The 16,325-nt window shown below is 35.7% G+C and overlaps 1 protein-coding gene across 3 annotated transcripts in view; it reads left to right on the top strand.

The window, feature by feature from the left end:
* The window catches only part of METTL15 (methyltransferase like 15), a 269,152-nt gene that overhangs the window by 223,746 nt on the left and 29,081 nt on the right, over positions 1 to 16,325 (top strand). The gene's annotated exons all lie outside the window — the stretch shown is intronic.

Below are 16,325 nucleotides of genomic sequence, written 5' to 3'. Positions count from 1 at the left end.
TTGATAAGCTTCCTGTATAAGATATGACAGTACCTCTCTTAGTTTCGTTTTCTGCATTTTAATATTTTGTGCAAAAGGAGAATTGCATTACCCAATTGCTAAAATAAAATCCAGTGACTCATACATCTATTCTAAACAACAGCTAACAAAGGGTATATGATATATAGGTTATCCCACTTTGTGAATGCTAACTAAATCAGCCTGAGGGGCTTATTGAAACATTTCATCTTTTCTGCTGTTCGCCACCATAAACCTCTTGAATCTAAGTTGAGCTAGGTGGTGCTTTATTATAGCCTTTCTGTTTGAAGCCAAAGTTGTTTCACAGCTGTGTTCCATGATGTAAGTTTTCCAAGGCAAAACACAACTTCTGTAGTTATTTAACAGAATTCCAGTGGTGAATTCTTCATCTCGTTAGGCCATCTGAAATGCTGCATCATTTTTATTTACCAGATATACTAAGATTTCTTTGCAGTGGTTCCTATTAAGTTATTTATGTAGCTAAAAAAGTAAAAAATAAAAAAGAAATATCTGTGTAGCTTATGAAAAGAACTGTTTCTACCTTAATATTATACATAGTTTAGGTAATAAAACTTAATTATAAACTATTCAGATCATTATGATTTAGAGATCATAGAGTAATTGTTTTATGACATAATTCAATAGGACTATATTCCATTTAGTTAGTTATGATAGTAAAATACAAAGAATTGACTAAGTATTTGGTTTACTTTTTAAGCTGCATATCTCAAAGCCCTTCCAGCTAACTTCTGAGATTCTTTAGGCAAATAAGACCAAAATTCTTGCATGTTATTTGAGCATAAAATTTTCCATGGTATTTTTTTCCCAACAAAAAGAGTTTACACTAGCATGCTGACATTAAATTTACCCTGTCTTGTGTCCCTTTCTTTCTTCTCACTCCATATCACTAGCATGTCTCCACCTTATCATTTCTGTCATATTTTAACCAACTATAAATGTTATTTCCTGTATCCCATCCCAGAAAGAAGAGTAGTGAGAAGTCACATTTTTTATTCATAAGAAAACCCAGAATTTTCTGATGCTGAAAATGAGGGCTCAGGGCTAAGGGCATCCTAGAGATGATCCCATCAAAAGACCTCATCTTATAAATGAAGAGACTGGTGCTTTGGGAGGGCCAAAGTTTTTCTCAAGGTTACAATCTAATCAATTGCAGAGGCAGTACTAATCTGGAATTTGGAAGCTCATGAATTTGAGGCATAATTAGGAATCTTCCTTTAAGAAATTAATTTAACTTTTCTGTCTGAGGATACTAATTCAAAAACTTGGGGAAATAACACCGTGGCATGGGGTAGAACTTATATGTAGATAGGCTGGAAACAATTTAAGTACTTTAACAAAGATTATGATGTGAACAGCACATTAGGGCTATGAAAAATGGTACAGTAAAAGTGAGACTATTCATATATATGTAGGTAAAACCCCATTTTGAGTTCTGAGTTTTCTGTACTGAGTCCATTTGCATGTCTCAAATATCAGCTCATAATAATACAATTTTACTGATGAGGATATAATTCTTTGGAAGATGAGAAAAAAGAGAAAACAGAAAAATGTGTTTCCTATTTATACTCATTTATTCAAAAAATTTTTGGGGGGAAGTTGCTATGTGCCAGGCACTATATGGAGTACTCAAGATAGAGTGGGAAGATATACCCTCTGTGGTCATGCAGACTAATGGATTATAAAGTCAAGTGATAAATATGAATATAGTATAACAAACCTCTACTTATAATGGAAGCCCTCTTTCTTATTCATTATAGTCTGAAATTATGATTGTGTGGTTAATAGAAAAAGTTGATAAAAGTGGAGGATAACCAAACCTGATATATATGTGCATGTGTGTGTGTATGTGTGTGTAAAACCAGATATACACACAAATGCATTATACAGATAGACAAGTATACACATATACATATATACATGCTTGGATCCTAATTGCAGCTCCACAAAGTTCATTCTTTCATAAATTACATCCATGACATTACCACCTGCATGCTCTGGTTATAGTTCCCTTAAAGTAAGTATGATTTTAAAGGTACTTGTAAAACAATTTGAATGAAGATTTTTTTTTCCTAAATTTTTATGATTTTTTTCAGTCTTTTATAATTGCCTTATTCACACCTAACTTGACTGCATTTTTTATGACTCACCATTATGAAAAATTTCCAAAGTCTCCAACTTAGTTTTCTTGGAAACTGCAGCTGTTTTTTCTTTTGCATTCATATTTCATCTGTTTATGTAACATTAAATTAAGTAATGATGATAGTAGGTACTCTGGGCTGTAAGCATGCAGATCTCTTGTTGGGGACAGGGTTGTTTAGGAACATCACAGACAATTTTTTAAATGCAGGAAAGGATTGATCTGACAAGTCTATTAAATGGAGGTATATTAAGAGATATAGGAAATATGGGAAGAAATGGAGGGCACAGGGGCTCCTAAGCAGTATCCTTACTTAACAAATGTGTGTTCTGGTAAGCTGTAATAGGCATTGAATATATTTTAGTGTCCTTTTGGGTTCTAATAAATTCATATTAAAGATGTCCAAGGCTATCAAGCACTCTAGGTAATGGGCAGCATAGTTCTTCACATATACTGAAACCCAGTGTTAGTGGATGATATACAAGACACTTCTTTTCCTTTCTAAAAGCTAATATTTCTAGACAGATGGAAATAACAAGGGTGAGAGTGGACATAAATGAAATAGAGAATAAAAAACAGTAGAGAGAATCAATGAAACTAAGAGTTGGTGCTTACAAAAGATCAATAAAATCAACAACTCTAGCTACACTGACAGAAATAAAAGAGGGAGGACACAAATACATGAATAACTAAAATCAGACATGAAAGAAGGGGCATTACTACCGATTCCACGTAAACAAAAAGCATTATAAGATGGCATTATGAACAACTAATTAGATAACCTAGATGAAATGGACAAATTCTTAGAAACACACAACTGTTTACACTGACTCAAGGAAGAAATAGAAGATGCCAACAAACTAAAAACAAGTAAAGAGAATGAATCAGTAATCAAAAACCTCCCAACAAAGAAAAGCTAAGATCCAGATGGCTTTTCTAGTGAATCTTACCAAATATTCCAAGAATTAACACTGATCCTGCTCACACTCTTTCAAATGTTGAAGAGGAGAGAACATTCCCTAATTAATTCCATGAGGCCGATGTCACCCTACTATCAAAACCAGATAAAGATACCATGAGGAATAACATTACAGATCAATAACCCTTGTGAATATAGATGCAAAAATCCTCAACAAAATACTACCAAACCAAATTCAGCAGCACATTAAAAGAATTATACACCTTGATCAAGTGGGATTTATCCCTGGTATGCAAGGGTGGTTCAACATAAGAAAATCAATTAATGTAATACACCACATTAACAGAATGAAGGGAAAAAACCACATGAGCATCTCAATTGATGCAGAAAAGGCATTTAACAAATCCAACACCCATTCTTGATAAAACCCCTTAGAAAACTAGGAATTAAAGGAAGCTTTCTCAACATGATATAATGGGCATGTGTGAAAAAACCACAGCTAACATCAAACTCAATGGAGAAAGAATGAAAGCTTTCCTTCTAAGATCAGGAACAAGAAAAGGATGTCCAGTGTCACCACTGTTATGCAACATTGTGCTAGAAGTTCTAGCCAGAGCAATTAGGCAAGAAAATGAAACAGAAAGCATCCAAATTAGAAAGTAAGAAGTAAAACTTTCATTATTTGCAGATGACATGATCCTATATACAGAAAATACTGAAAAATCTACAACAAAGCTACTAGAGCTAATTAATGAATTCAGCAAAGTGGCAGGTAACAAGATCAGCGCGCAAAAACCAGTAGTGTTTCTATACAGTAGTAATGAGCAATCTGAGCAGGAAATTAAAAAAAAAAAATTCCATTTACAATAGCAACTAAAAGAATCAAATATCTAAGAATAAATTTAAACAAGGATGTAAAGGATTTATATGCAGAAAACTACAAAACTTTGCTTCAAGAAATGCAAGAAGATATAAATAAATAGAAGGACATTTCGTGCTCATGAATTGGAAGACTAAATATTGTTAACATGTCAATCCTGCCCAAAATGATTTATTGATTAAATGCAATCCCAATCAAAAAATTCCAACAGCCTACTTTGCAGAAATGGAAAAGCCAATTTTCAAATTTATTTGGAAGGGTAAGGGGCCCCAAATAACCAAAACCATCTTGGAAAACAAAAACAAAGGTGGAAGACTCATATTTCTGACTTTAAAACTTATTACAAAGCTTCAGTGGTCAAAACAGCATGGTATGGGCACAAAAATAGGCATAGACCAATGGAATAGAATTGAGAGTTCAGAAATAGAATCTCACATTTATGGTCAATTGATTTTCGGCAAGACTGCCCACTCAATTGGGAAAGAATAGTCTCTTCAACAAATGTTCCTGGGCGAAGAGGATATTCATGAGGAAAAGAATGAAGGAGGATCCCTATCTCACACCATGTTCCAGTTTGCTAAAGCTGCTGTTATGGAAAATACCACAAACAGATTGGCTTTTATAAAAGGGTTTATTTAGTTGCAAATTTACAGTCCTAAGGCCATAAAAGTGTCCAAATTAAGGCATCAACAAGAGACATACCTTCATTGAAGAATGGCCAATGGTGTCTGGAATACCTCTGTCAACTGGGAAGGCACATGGCTGGTGTCTGCTGGTCCTTTGCTTCCAGGTTGTGTTTCAGCTCCTCTCTCTCAGCTCCTGGGTATCCTTGCTTCTTTCTCCTAGGGTGTTTCTCTCTATGTGTCTGGGCATCCTCTCTTAGTTTCTCCACGGCAAACTCTGGGCTTCCTCTCTCACCTTACCATCTTCAAACGTTCTTCTGTCTACATCTCCAAGCCTCTTCAAGCATCAGCCTTCAACAGCCATTTCCAAAATGTCTCTCTCAGCTTCTCTTGGGGTAATTTGTCCTCTGCTCTCTGTGTGAGCTCTCTTTAAAGGACTCCAGTGATCTAATTAAGACCAACCCTGAATGGGTGGAGCCACAACTCCATGGAAATAATATAGTCAGAGTTCTCACTCACAGCTGAGTGGGTCACATCTCCATGGAAACAACCTAATCAAATGTCACATCCTAATCAATATGCTAATAAGTCTGCCCCCACAAGATTGCATTAAAGAACATGGCTTTTTTTGGGGCATAATAGATTCAAACCAGCACACACCATATACAAAAATTAACTCAAAATGGATCAAAGACTTAAATATAAGAACCAGGACTATAAAACTCCTTGAAGAAAATGTAGGGAAAAGTCTTCAGGATCTTGTTTTAGGCAGTGGTTTCTTGGACTTTACACGTGAATCACAACAACAAAAAATCAGCAGCAACAAAAAATAGCTAAATTGGACCTCATCAAAGTTAAAAATTTTTGTGCTTCAAAGAATTTTATCACGAAAGTGAAAAGACAGCCTACTCAATGGAAAAAAATATTTGGAAACCACATATCTAATAAGGGTTTAATATACAGAGTATATAAAGAAATCCTGCATCTCAGCAGTCAACGGACAACCCAATTTAAAAATGGGCAAAAGACTTGAATAGACATTTCTCCAAAGAGTATATACAAATGCCTAAAAAGCACATAAAAAGATGTTCAACATCATTAGCTATTAGAGAAACACAAATCAAAACCACAAAGAGACCCCATTTTATGCCCACTAGAATGACTGCTATTAAAAAAAGAGAGACAGAGAGAGAATTACAAGGGTTGGAGAGGATGTGGAGACATAGGAACATTCATTCATTGCTGGTGGCAGTGTAAAATGGTGCAGCCACTGTGGAAAATAGTTTGATGGTTCCTCAGAAAATTAAGTATAGAAATAACTGTATGACCCAGCAATCCCACTTCTAGATATATACCCAAAAAAATTGAAAGCAGGGACTTGAACAGATATTTACATACCGATGTTCATAGCTGCATTAATCATAATTGTTATAAAATAGAAGCAACCTAACTGCCCATCAACAGATGGATGGGTAAACTAAAAAATGTGGTATATACATACAATGGAATATTATTCATTCGTAAAGAGGAATGAAATTCCTTTTTATAATATGGATGAACCTTGAAGACATCATATTAAATGAAATAAGCCAAGCACAAAAGGACAAATATTGTATATTAGTGATATGAAATAATTGGAATAAGCAAATTTATAGAATCAGAAGCTAGCATACAGGTTACCAGGATCTAGGGTGGGAATGGGGAGTCAATACTAATTGATACTGACTTTCTGTTTGGGGGGGTGGAAATGTTTTGGTAAAGAATGGTGGTGATGGTAGCACAACATTGTGGATGTGATTGACACCACTGAATTGTATATTTGAATGTGGTTGAAAGGAGATTGTATATAATATGTTGTGTGTATATATATATATATATATATTACTAGAATAATTTTTTGTATAAAAAAGGACCTTATGACTGTGCAATGCTAACAGTGAACCCTAATGTAAATTATGGACTGTAGTTAGTTGTATAGTTATAACAATATTGATTCACCAGTTGCAACAAAGGTACCACACTGATGGGAAGTGTTAATTATAGGGAAAGCTGGGGGCCGTGGAGTGTATGGGAGCCCTATGTTTTCTATATGACTTTTCTTTAAATGTACAACTTCTCTAATTGAAAAAGAGAAAGCAAGCAAATAATTCAGTAGGACAAAGAGGACCACCACACTTGGCGTTACAGTATACTTGGTAGAATCCTATAGTAAGGCAAACTGGTTAAGTTATGATTTGTACAACCTATAGCCTAGTGCCCTTTGCAAGGACAAATAACCACAATTCTAGTACTCTTCAATAATAGAGGAGATAAATAAAACAGGTTCCAAGCTCCAAATTGAAACAGAGCAATTATAACCACTGGGAATTACTTTTTAAATTACCAAGTCAGTAATTTATAGGCAAATGATTAGATAATTCCAACAATAACCTGTAAGATTTCATTTTTTTTTTTTTTTTACTCATTATTCTGAACTACCATCTAGGAATTTTAATACAAATATTTAACACTATATACAGTGTTATATTTACAATGTTTCCTCCAAAATGGTTTGTATATAACAAATTACATTTCGGTTGAACATAATTTCTATTCAAATATAGTTACAACTGAAGAGTTAGATTCATGAAATCTAGGAGTTGAAAATGGCCTGAGGGACTCTTTAATCCTAGAAATACCTTTTCATCACTTCTAGTAACTTGTCATCCAGCTCTAGCCTTTTCACCTTTATCTGTATGACTCCCCACAGAATTCCAGTTAAGAAGAGCACATTGCAGCCTACAATTGCTGGTTCCATAAATACGGGCCTAGAGGCTTTGGAAAGGATGCAATCCTTAGTCAAATTCCTTTACATAGTTTGCAGATCTCTTCATGAACTGGCTCTTACCTGACTTTTAATCTTTCTCTTTCTCATTCACCATAACAATCTCCGCTGTGGCCACATTCAGTTTCCTGCAGTCTTTCCAGCACACTATGATCATTCTCACCTGCAGACTTTGGATATACCTCCAACTGGAATATTCACCTTCCTGTTCCTTCCCTCATATTCCTTGCCCTACCCCCCACACCTTTCATCTGGCCAATTCCAACTCATCCTTTTGACATCTGTTGAAATGTCACTTCCTGCAGGAAGCTTTCTCCAGCCTTACTCATATTAGTTGAAGTGTTCTGTTGTGTGCTCCCACATCACTGCATTCCCCTGCCATAGCATTTATTGTGCTGTATCTTATTGCTTACTTAACTATCTTACTTTTTCTCTAAACCAGCACTATCCAATACAGTTGTCACTAGCCACATATGGCTGAGAAGCACTTCACATGTGGCTACTCCAAATTGAGAGGTGCTGTAAGTGTAAAATATACACCAGATTTTGAAGACATGCATTGAAAAGAAGAATGTAAAATATTCTCAAAATTTTTTATTGTTCATTCTATGTTGAAATAATATTATTTAGGATGTATTGGGTTAAATATAGTATTATAATTAATTTCACCTGTTCCTCTAAAAAAATTTAAATAACACATGTAGCTTGCATTATATTGTTATTGGACAGCACTGCTCTAGACCATAAGCTCCAAGAGCACTGACCATGACCATCCTACTCATCATAACATCCCCAGTGCTTAGCAGTGCTTGACCCTTGGAAGACATTTAGTAAATATATTTTCAATAATAATGTATAAAATGAACAAAAACATGATAGAAAATAAAGTTTCTATTTTATGAGGTTTGGGTTCAGTGAAAGAACATCAATGTTAATAAAAATTGATTTTCAATCTCTTGTAAGTCTCACAAAGTGCATTCTAATATATGTTGTATATTCTAATAATGTTAATATTGACATATGCAGGTAAATTAGGAAAAACCACATTGACCCCCCCACCCCAGGACTTTAATCTATTCATCTTAAAAATTGAAATGCTATATGTTCCAATCTTTTCCTTTAGGGGTGCTATGAAGAAATATAACAGCGTGATAACATACTTTTATTAACTATCAATTTTTAATAATGACAAATAATGCATATAAAAACTAAAGTTTTTCTGGACAAAGAATCTTTATGCATTTAACTTTGAAAAACTTTCAGTATTGAAAAGTGGTTCTGGTCCAGATTTTGCAGAATAAATGTATATTTGATTTGTACAGTCTTAAAAATAGTACAGGTTCTAGACATTCCTTTGGATAATAAAGTCTGAATATTTTCTTTAACAGCCTGTTCATATTTTATATGAGAGCTTTTGAGTATGCTAATGCTATTTCCAGTCTTCTGGTTAATCAAGGAAAATCAACAATTGAATGCTAATCTAGTTTACTCAAAAGGCTGTAGTTCAAATCTTGGTTCTACAACTTGCTTTCAGTGTAAACTTGAAAAAATTCTAGATCTCAGCTTTCTCATATGGAAATGGAGGTGATTAAAATTTTTCTTTAATACTTTTTAGAATGATTAAATGGGGCAATGTAAAAGAACGATCTTTGTAAATTTTAAGGTGGGCTCACTTGTAAGTAATTATTGTTTTAATTTGTTTTGCTTTTGCTAATATTCCTTTTAACAAAAGCATGTTGGGAGGCTATATCCTTTTGGAAATTCGGGAGGAATAGAAGGCAGAACAGCAGGGAAATGGAGATAATTAAAGTTCCGCTAGTAGTTACATTCTCCAACAAATAGCTGTGATGATAATGATTTTTATTTAGCTAACATAACCATACTAATTATGTTTTCCTTAAACTGATATTGAGGGGGGAGATGGTGGAGTAGGGTGGTCCAGGACCTAGTCTTCCACCAAAACAACGGTTAAACAGGCAGAAACTGTCTGAAATAAAACTATTTTGAAACTCCAGGGTCCAGAAGAACACTGGACAGTATCCAGGGAAGAGCAGGAGGAAAAGACTGATAAATTATGGTAAAGAACAGTAAACTGCTTTCTGCACATGGTGGCTGCTGGTGTCCATCCCCACTCTCATGGCAGGCTGCTGTGGGATCCATTCCCTGGCTAACTCTCTGGTGACAGAGGGAGCATAAAAATGCTCTTTCCCAAGAATAAAGGTGAGCACAGTCAATCAGCGATTATGTTTTTAGATTAGTGAATTCAGATTGTTTGGGGCCAGGTCCTGAGGGCAGCTATTGTTTCAACCCACCCAGACAAAGAGAGCAGCAACCATTGTTTCAACCATCCCAGACAAAGGTGGGCAATAACCATTGTTTTAAGCCTCCCCAAACAGGGGTAGAGGCAGGGAAAGTTTAAAGACATAGCACTTCCTCAGGGCTATGGTGGACAGTTAACTTCAGGGCTCCATTTCATGGGCAGGTCTGGAAACAGCTTTTGGGATCCATTGGAGAAGTTTTTGGTGCCCTTTTGATCCCCTCCCCAGGGCACTTTGGAGGTGGTCTGCACCCCCTCCGTGCATCCCTGGCCCTGTTTCAGCAGAGAAAGACTACCTTTTAGGAGAGTCTTCTCTGGGTGCACCTCCTCCCAGAATGTGTACTCCAGGCAAAAGCACCTTGAAACAAGAAAAGAAGTTGAAAAAAACTATAGAGGCTGACAGCCTGGGATAATGGACTGCCAACTTCAAACACCCAGGGAAGGGAGATCTATCTCCTGGGAAACAGAAGGGACAACCAACTCCTGTAAACTGGGGAACTCCAAAACAACTAACAAGCAAAATCCCAGGACAAAACAAAGGCCCAGAAAAACAGAGAAACCCTGCACACTGCATTTGCTTGGGCAGACATTCCTGATAGGAGGAGGGCTGAAGCTCAAGAAAATATATGTCTTATCAGCAATGGTTATAAAATCAAGAAACAGATGTCTCAGGGCATAATTCCCAAAGTTAACATTGTAAAATATTAAAATGTACAGTGTACAACAAAAGTAATAGACAGACAAAGAAACAGGAAATGATGGCCCATCCCAAGGAAGAGGATGAAAATAAAGAAAACATGAAGGAAGAAGACCAGAATGTGGACATACTGAACAAAGCCTTTAAAAACCTGATCTTAAAAATCCTCAAGGAGATGAAGAAAAATACAGAGAAAGAACTAAAGGATACCAGGAAAACAATAAATGAGCAATATGATAATCTTAGTAAAGGGATAATAATTTTAAAAAGGAACCAAACAGAACTAATGGAGTTGAAGATCATAATAACTGAAGTGGAAAATTCCCAGAAGGGTTTCACAAGCATATTGGACTCAGGGGCAGAGCCAATCTGACAACTGGCCGGGGAGAGAAATACAGAAAAGATAGAGAACAAAGACCACCAACAAGAAAACCTTAGGCAAAAGAGAGAAAACAACCTCAAGAATAAACCAATCAAGAAAATTAGATGCCTAGACAGCAAAAAATCATGGGCCACATCAGGAAACGGGAAGATATGGCCCAGTCAAAGGAAGTAAATAACACTTCAACTGAGATTCAGGAGTTGAAACAATTAATTACAGATGTTGAAACAAATCTCTAAAATCAAATTAAGAGAGAATGTGACAAAAAAGATGAAGGATACAAAGAAGACACTGGGTGATGATAAGGAAGAATTCATAAGCTTGAAAAAACAAATAGCAGAACTTATGGTAATGAAAGGCACAAGAGAAGAGGTGAAAAACACAATGGAGACATACAATAGCAGACTTGGGGAGGCAGAAGAAAAGATCAGTGAGATGGAGGACATCTGAAATCCTGCACACAAAGGAATAGATAGGGAAAAGAATGAAAAACTATGAGCAGGGTCTCAGGGAACTGTACAAACCAACAAGATCTCACTCCCTAGTCAAGGGAACTCTGAAAGCAGCAAGAGAAAAGCAAGGGAAGCTTGATAAGACTAAGTGTGGATCTCAGCAGAAACTATGGAGGCGAGAAGGCAGTGGTATGATAAATTCAAGATACTGAAAGAGAAAAACTGCCAACCAAGAATCCTATATCTGGCAAAACTGTCTTTCAAAAATGAGGGAGAGTTAAAATATTTACAGATAAACAGACACTGAGAGATTTCATGAACAGGAGATCTCCTCTACGAGAAATTCTAGGGAGTGCTACAGACAGATAGGAAAAGAGAGGAGAGAGAGGTTTGGAGAAGAGTGTAGAAATGAAGCTATCAGGAGATAGAAAGAGGGTAGAGATAGTGCATTTGATGTTGAAGGAATGTAGAATGTTCTAGAGGATTGAGTGTATGGATCCAGAAATGGATAGCACAATACTGTGTGATGGTAGCACAATATTGTAAGTAGTCTGAAAAGGGATGACTAGGAGTACAGTTGAAAGAGGAAGGTTAGGGGTATGTATGACACCAGAAGGAATGATAGAAGATAAAGACTGGGACTGTATAACATAGTGAAACCTAGAGTGGTCAATGAGTTTGATTAAATGTACAAATATAAGAATGTTTGTGCATGAGGGAGCAGCAAGAAGGAATGAAGTTGTGAGGTATGGAACTAGGTGAATTGACTGTGAGAACAGTCGGTTGAGTGAAATAAGCCAGAAATGAAAAGACAAGAATTATAATGGACTAATAATAATGTGCAAACTCTTAGAATTGAATCTGGGAACATGAGTTACCAGGGGAAGGCTTATGTAAAGCTTCCTAGATTGTTAACTCTTATAGCAGTCACATCTATTCATGAGTTGTAACAGTTATTTCTAAATTTTGAGATGCTGAGCTGTTTGTGTGTGATGTGGTTGGTTCCTGGAGTTTCGGTGCCTATGTGGTGCCTGGGACTCAGAGCCAGAGTTTGGCAGCTGTGACTATTGGCATTGCTCCATGAATCAACTGTTAAGGAGGCTGAAAAGGAGATCAGACTTCAATTGGTGATATGAACAAAATGGACTTGATTGAGATTGGGGTAGATCAGACTCAAGAGTTGAGGGTGATATTAACCGTGTTTTACAACTTTGGCTTCTGCATGGAACCAAAGGAAGAAATGTTTATTTGGTGCAAAATCTATATTTGTTTGTAGCACACTATATAATTTAACTTGTATGGTCAGTTTACTCAAATACCATAATTACATGGAACCTTGACTAGGGAGTGAGATCTTGTTGGTTTGTACAGGTTAGCATGAAGCCCCGTTACAACCTGGAGTAATTTGGGCAGAGAATAAAAAGTATTTGCAAAGCCCCCTTGAGGGACTGCGGAAAAAACGTGGAAATGTTAAACTTCCCCAGCTTGGGAATTTCTGATATTCTTGCAGGCATTGGGGTCTACTGGCTTGGTAGGCTGAGCCCTCGATCTTGGGGCTTGCCCTTACAAAGCTTGTTACTGCAAAGGAGAGGGTAAGCCTACTTACAATTGTGCCTAAGAGTCACCCCCAGAGAACCTCTTTTGTTGCTCAGATATGGCCTCTCTCTCTAAACCAACTCAGCAGGTAAGGATACAACAAGGAAAGATAATTACAGACCAATATCTCTTATGAATATAGATGCAAAAATCCTCAAAAAAATACCAGTAAATTGAATCAAACATTAGCACCTTAAAAGAATTATACACCATGATCAAGTGAGATTTAACTCTGGATTTTAAGGGTGGTTCAACATAAGAAAATCAATTAATGTAATACACCACATTAACACAGTGAAGAAAAAATCCACATGTTCATGTCAGTTGACAGAAAAGGCCTTTGACAAAATCTAACACCCTTTCTTGATAAAAATACGTCATAAAATAGGCATAGAAGGAAACTTCCACAATATGATAAAAGGTGTATGTGAAAAGTCCACAGCTTACACCCTATTTAACGGTAAAGGACTCATAGCTTTCCTTTTAATTTCAGGAACAAGACAAGGATGCCCATTGTCACCACTGTTATTCAACATTGTGTTGGAAGTTCTTGCCAGAGTAATGTGGCAAGAAAAAAGAAATAAAAGGCATCCATTGGAAAGAAAGAAGTGAAATTCTCCCTATTTGCAGATGATATGGTCCTATTATAAAAAATCCTGAAAAATCCAAAACAAAACTCCTAAGAGCTAATAAATGAATTCAGCAAAGTGGCAGGGTACAATATCAGCACACACACAAAATTCTGTAATGTTTCTATACACAAGCAATGAACAATTGGAAGAAAAAATCAAGAAAAAAAAGTCCATTCACACTAGCATCTAAAAGAATCAAATATCTAGGAATAAATCTAACCAAGGATGTAAAGAATTTGTGCACAGAAAACTACAAAACTCTGCTAAAAGAAATTAAAGAGGACCTAAATAAATTCGATTGGTGATATGAACAAAATGGACTTGATTGAGATTGGGGTAGATCAGACTAAAGGGTTGAGGATGGTATTAACTGTGTTTTACAACTTTGGCTTCTGCGTGGGACCAAAGGAAGAGCTTTTATTTGGTGCAAAATCTATATTTTTTTGTAGCACACTATATAATTTAACTTGTATGGACAGTTTACTTAGCATTCCATGTTCATCATAAAGATGTCAATCATACCCAAAGCAACTTATAGATTCAATGCAATTCCAATAAAAATTCCAACAACCTTCTTTGCAAAAATGAAAAAGTCAATCATCAAATTTATATGGAAGGGTAATGGGCCCCAAATAGCTAAACCATCATGAAAAAGAAGAAAGTTGAAGGACTTCCACTTCCAGATCTTAAAATTTATTACAATGTCACAGTAATCAGAGTAGCATGGTACTAGTGAAAGGGCAGACATATAAACCAATGGAATTGAATTGAGCTCAAAAATCAATTCTCACATTTATGGGCAACTGATTTTTGACAAGGGGACAAAGACCACTCATTAGGGAAAAACAGTCTCTTCAACAAATGGTGCTAGGAAAACTGGATCTCCGTTTAAAAAAAAATAAAGCAGAAGGAATCCTACCTCATACCTTATATAAAAATCAACTCAAAATGGATCAAAGACCTTAATGTAAGAGTGAGAACTATCAAACTCTTAGAATAAAACATAGAGAAGCATCTTCAGGGCCTTGCATTGTACAATGACTTTACCCCCAAAGCACAGACAACCAAAGAAAAAATAGGTTAAGTCGGACCTAATAAAAATTAAACCTTTTTGTGAATCAGAAGACTTTATCATGAAAGTAAAATGACAATCTACACTGGGAGAAAATATTTGGAAACCATATATTTGATAAGGTTAAATATCCAGAATATATAAAGAAATCCTTCAACTTAACAAAATGCAAAGAACTCAATTATTAAATGGCAAAAGACTTGAACAGACTTCTCTCCAAAGGAGATATACAAATGGCCAGAATGCACTTGAAAAGATGCTCAGTATCATTATCCATCAAGGAAATGCACATCAGAACCACAATGAGATACCATTTCATGCCTAATAGAATGACTGCTATTTAAAAAATGGAAAATAACAAGTGTTGGAGAGGATGCAAAGAAATAGGAACACATTCTTTGCTGGTGGCAATGTAAAATGGTGCATCCATTGTGGAAGACAGTTTGGTGGTTCTTCAGAAAGCTAAGTTCAGAACTACCATATAACCCAGCAATCACAGTATCAGGTATATACACAAAAGAACTGAAAGCAGTCATGAACAGATATTTGCACACCAATATTCATAGCAGCATTGTTCACAATTGCCAAAAGATGGAAGCAACCCAAATGTCTATCAAGAGATGAATGGATAAACAAAATGTGGTATAAACGTAGCATGGAATATTATTCAGCCATAAAAAGGAATGAAGTTCTGATACATGTGACAACATGGATGAACCTTATTTCACTCAGCATGGATGTTGAGTGAAATAAGCCAGAAACAAAAACACAAATATTGTTTGATCTTACTGACAGAAAGTAATTAGAATAATCAAACTCATAGAGTCAGAATCTAGAATATAGGTTACCAGGAGACATGGTGGGGATAGGGAATGGGAAGTTAAGGCTTAAAATTTGCAGGGTTCCTATTTGGAATGACAGAAAGGTTTTGCTAATGGATGGTGATGGTGGTAACAACATTGTGAACATAATTAACAGCAGTGCAATATATATATGAATGTGATTAAAAGTGGAAATGTTAGATTGTATATTTGGCAACAGAATAAATTCCTTTTTTAAATCCATGGAACACTACACAGTGAACCCTAAGTTAAACTATGAACTATAGTTAATAGTACAATTATAAAAATGTTCTATCATCAATTGTAACTAATGTTCCACACCAATGCAAGGTATTGATAATAGGGTGATATATGGGAATCCTGTATTTTATGCATATTTGTTCTGTAAACCCATAACTTCTCTAATAAAAAAATGTGGGATCAAAACACAAAAAACTAATATCAAAATTCATTTATAGTTTCTGAGCTCATGCCATAATCAAAGTATGCCAATCACTTTTCAGATAATTGACAAAGTTTAGGTTCACATTCATGAAATTGATAACCCATCAATAATAAAAAAATTGACGGGAGGTTCATAATATCATAATTTGACTCGGAAAAAGAGGAGGGAAACATGTTAGATATTTGTGACTTTTTTAAATCAAATATATAGACTTCTTATATCCCGACCGAAACCTTATGTAACTTTTATTCTCATTCATGATCTGGTTACATAGCCAGAGCTTGATGAATGCTTGTTGAACAGAATCAATCAATACAGATACATGTACATTCCTAGCCAAAGTAAAATGAAAATTCAGAAAAAATCCTAAGTCATTAGGTGTTACAGAAAATCAGTTGTTCACTGTCCTTCACATTGAAGAAGGGGGAGACCTAAGCATAGAAGTCCTCAGGATAAATTAAAACAGCT

The sequence above is a fragment of the Choloepus didactylus genome, chromosome 6 (assembly GCF_015220235.1).
Source record: "Choloepus didactylus isolate mChoDid1 chromosome 6, mChoDid1.pri, whole genome shotgun sequence".
Lineage (NCBI taxonomy): Eukaryota > Metazoa > Chordata > Mammalia > Pilosa > Megalonychidae > Choloepus > Choloepus didactylus.
The sequence above is the reverse complement of the archived record's forward strand: the minus strand, read 5'-3'. Positions and strand labels throughout refer to the sequence as shown.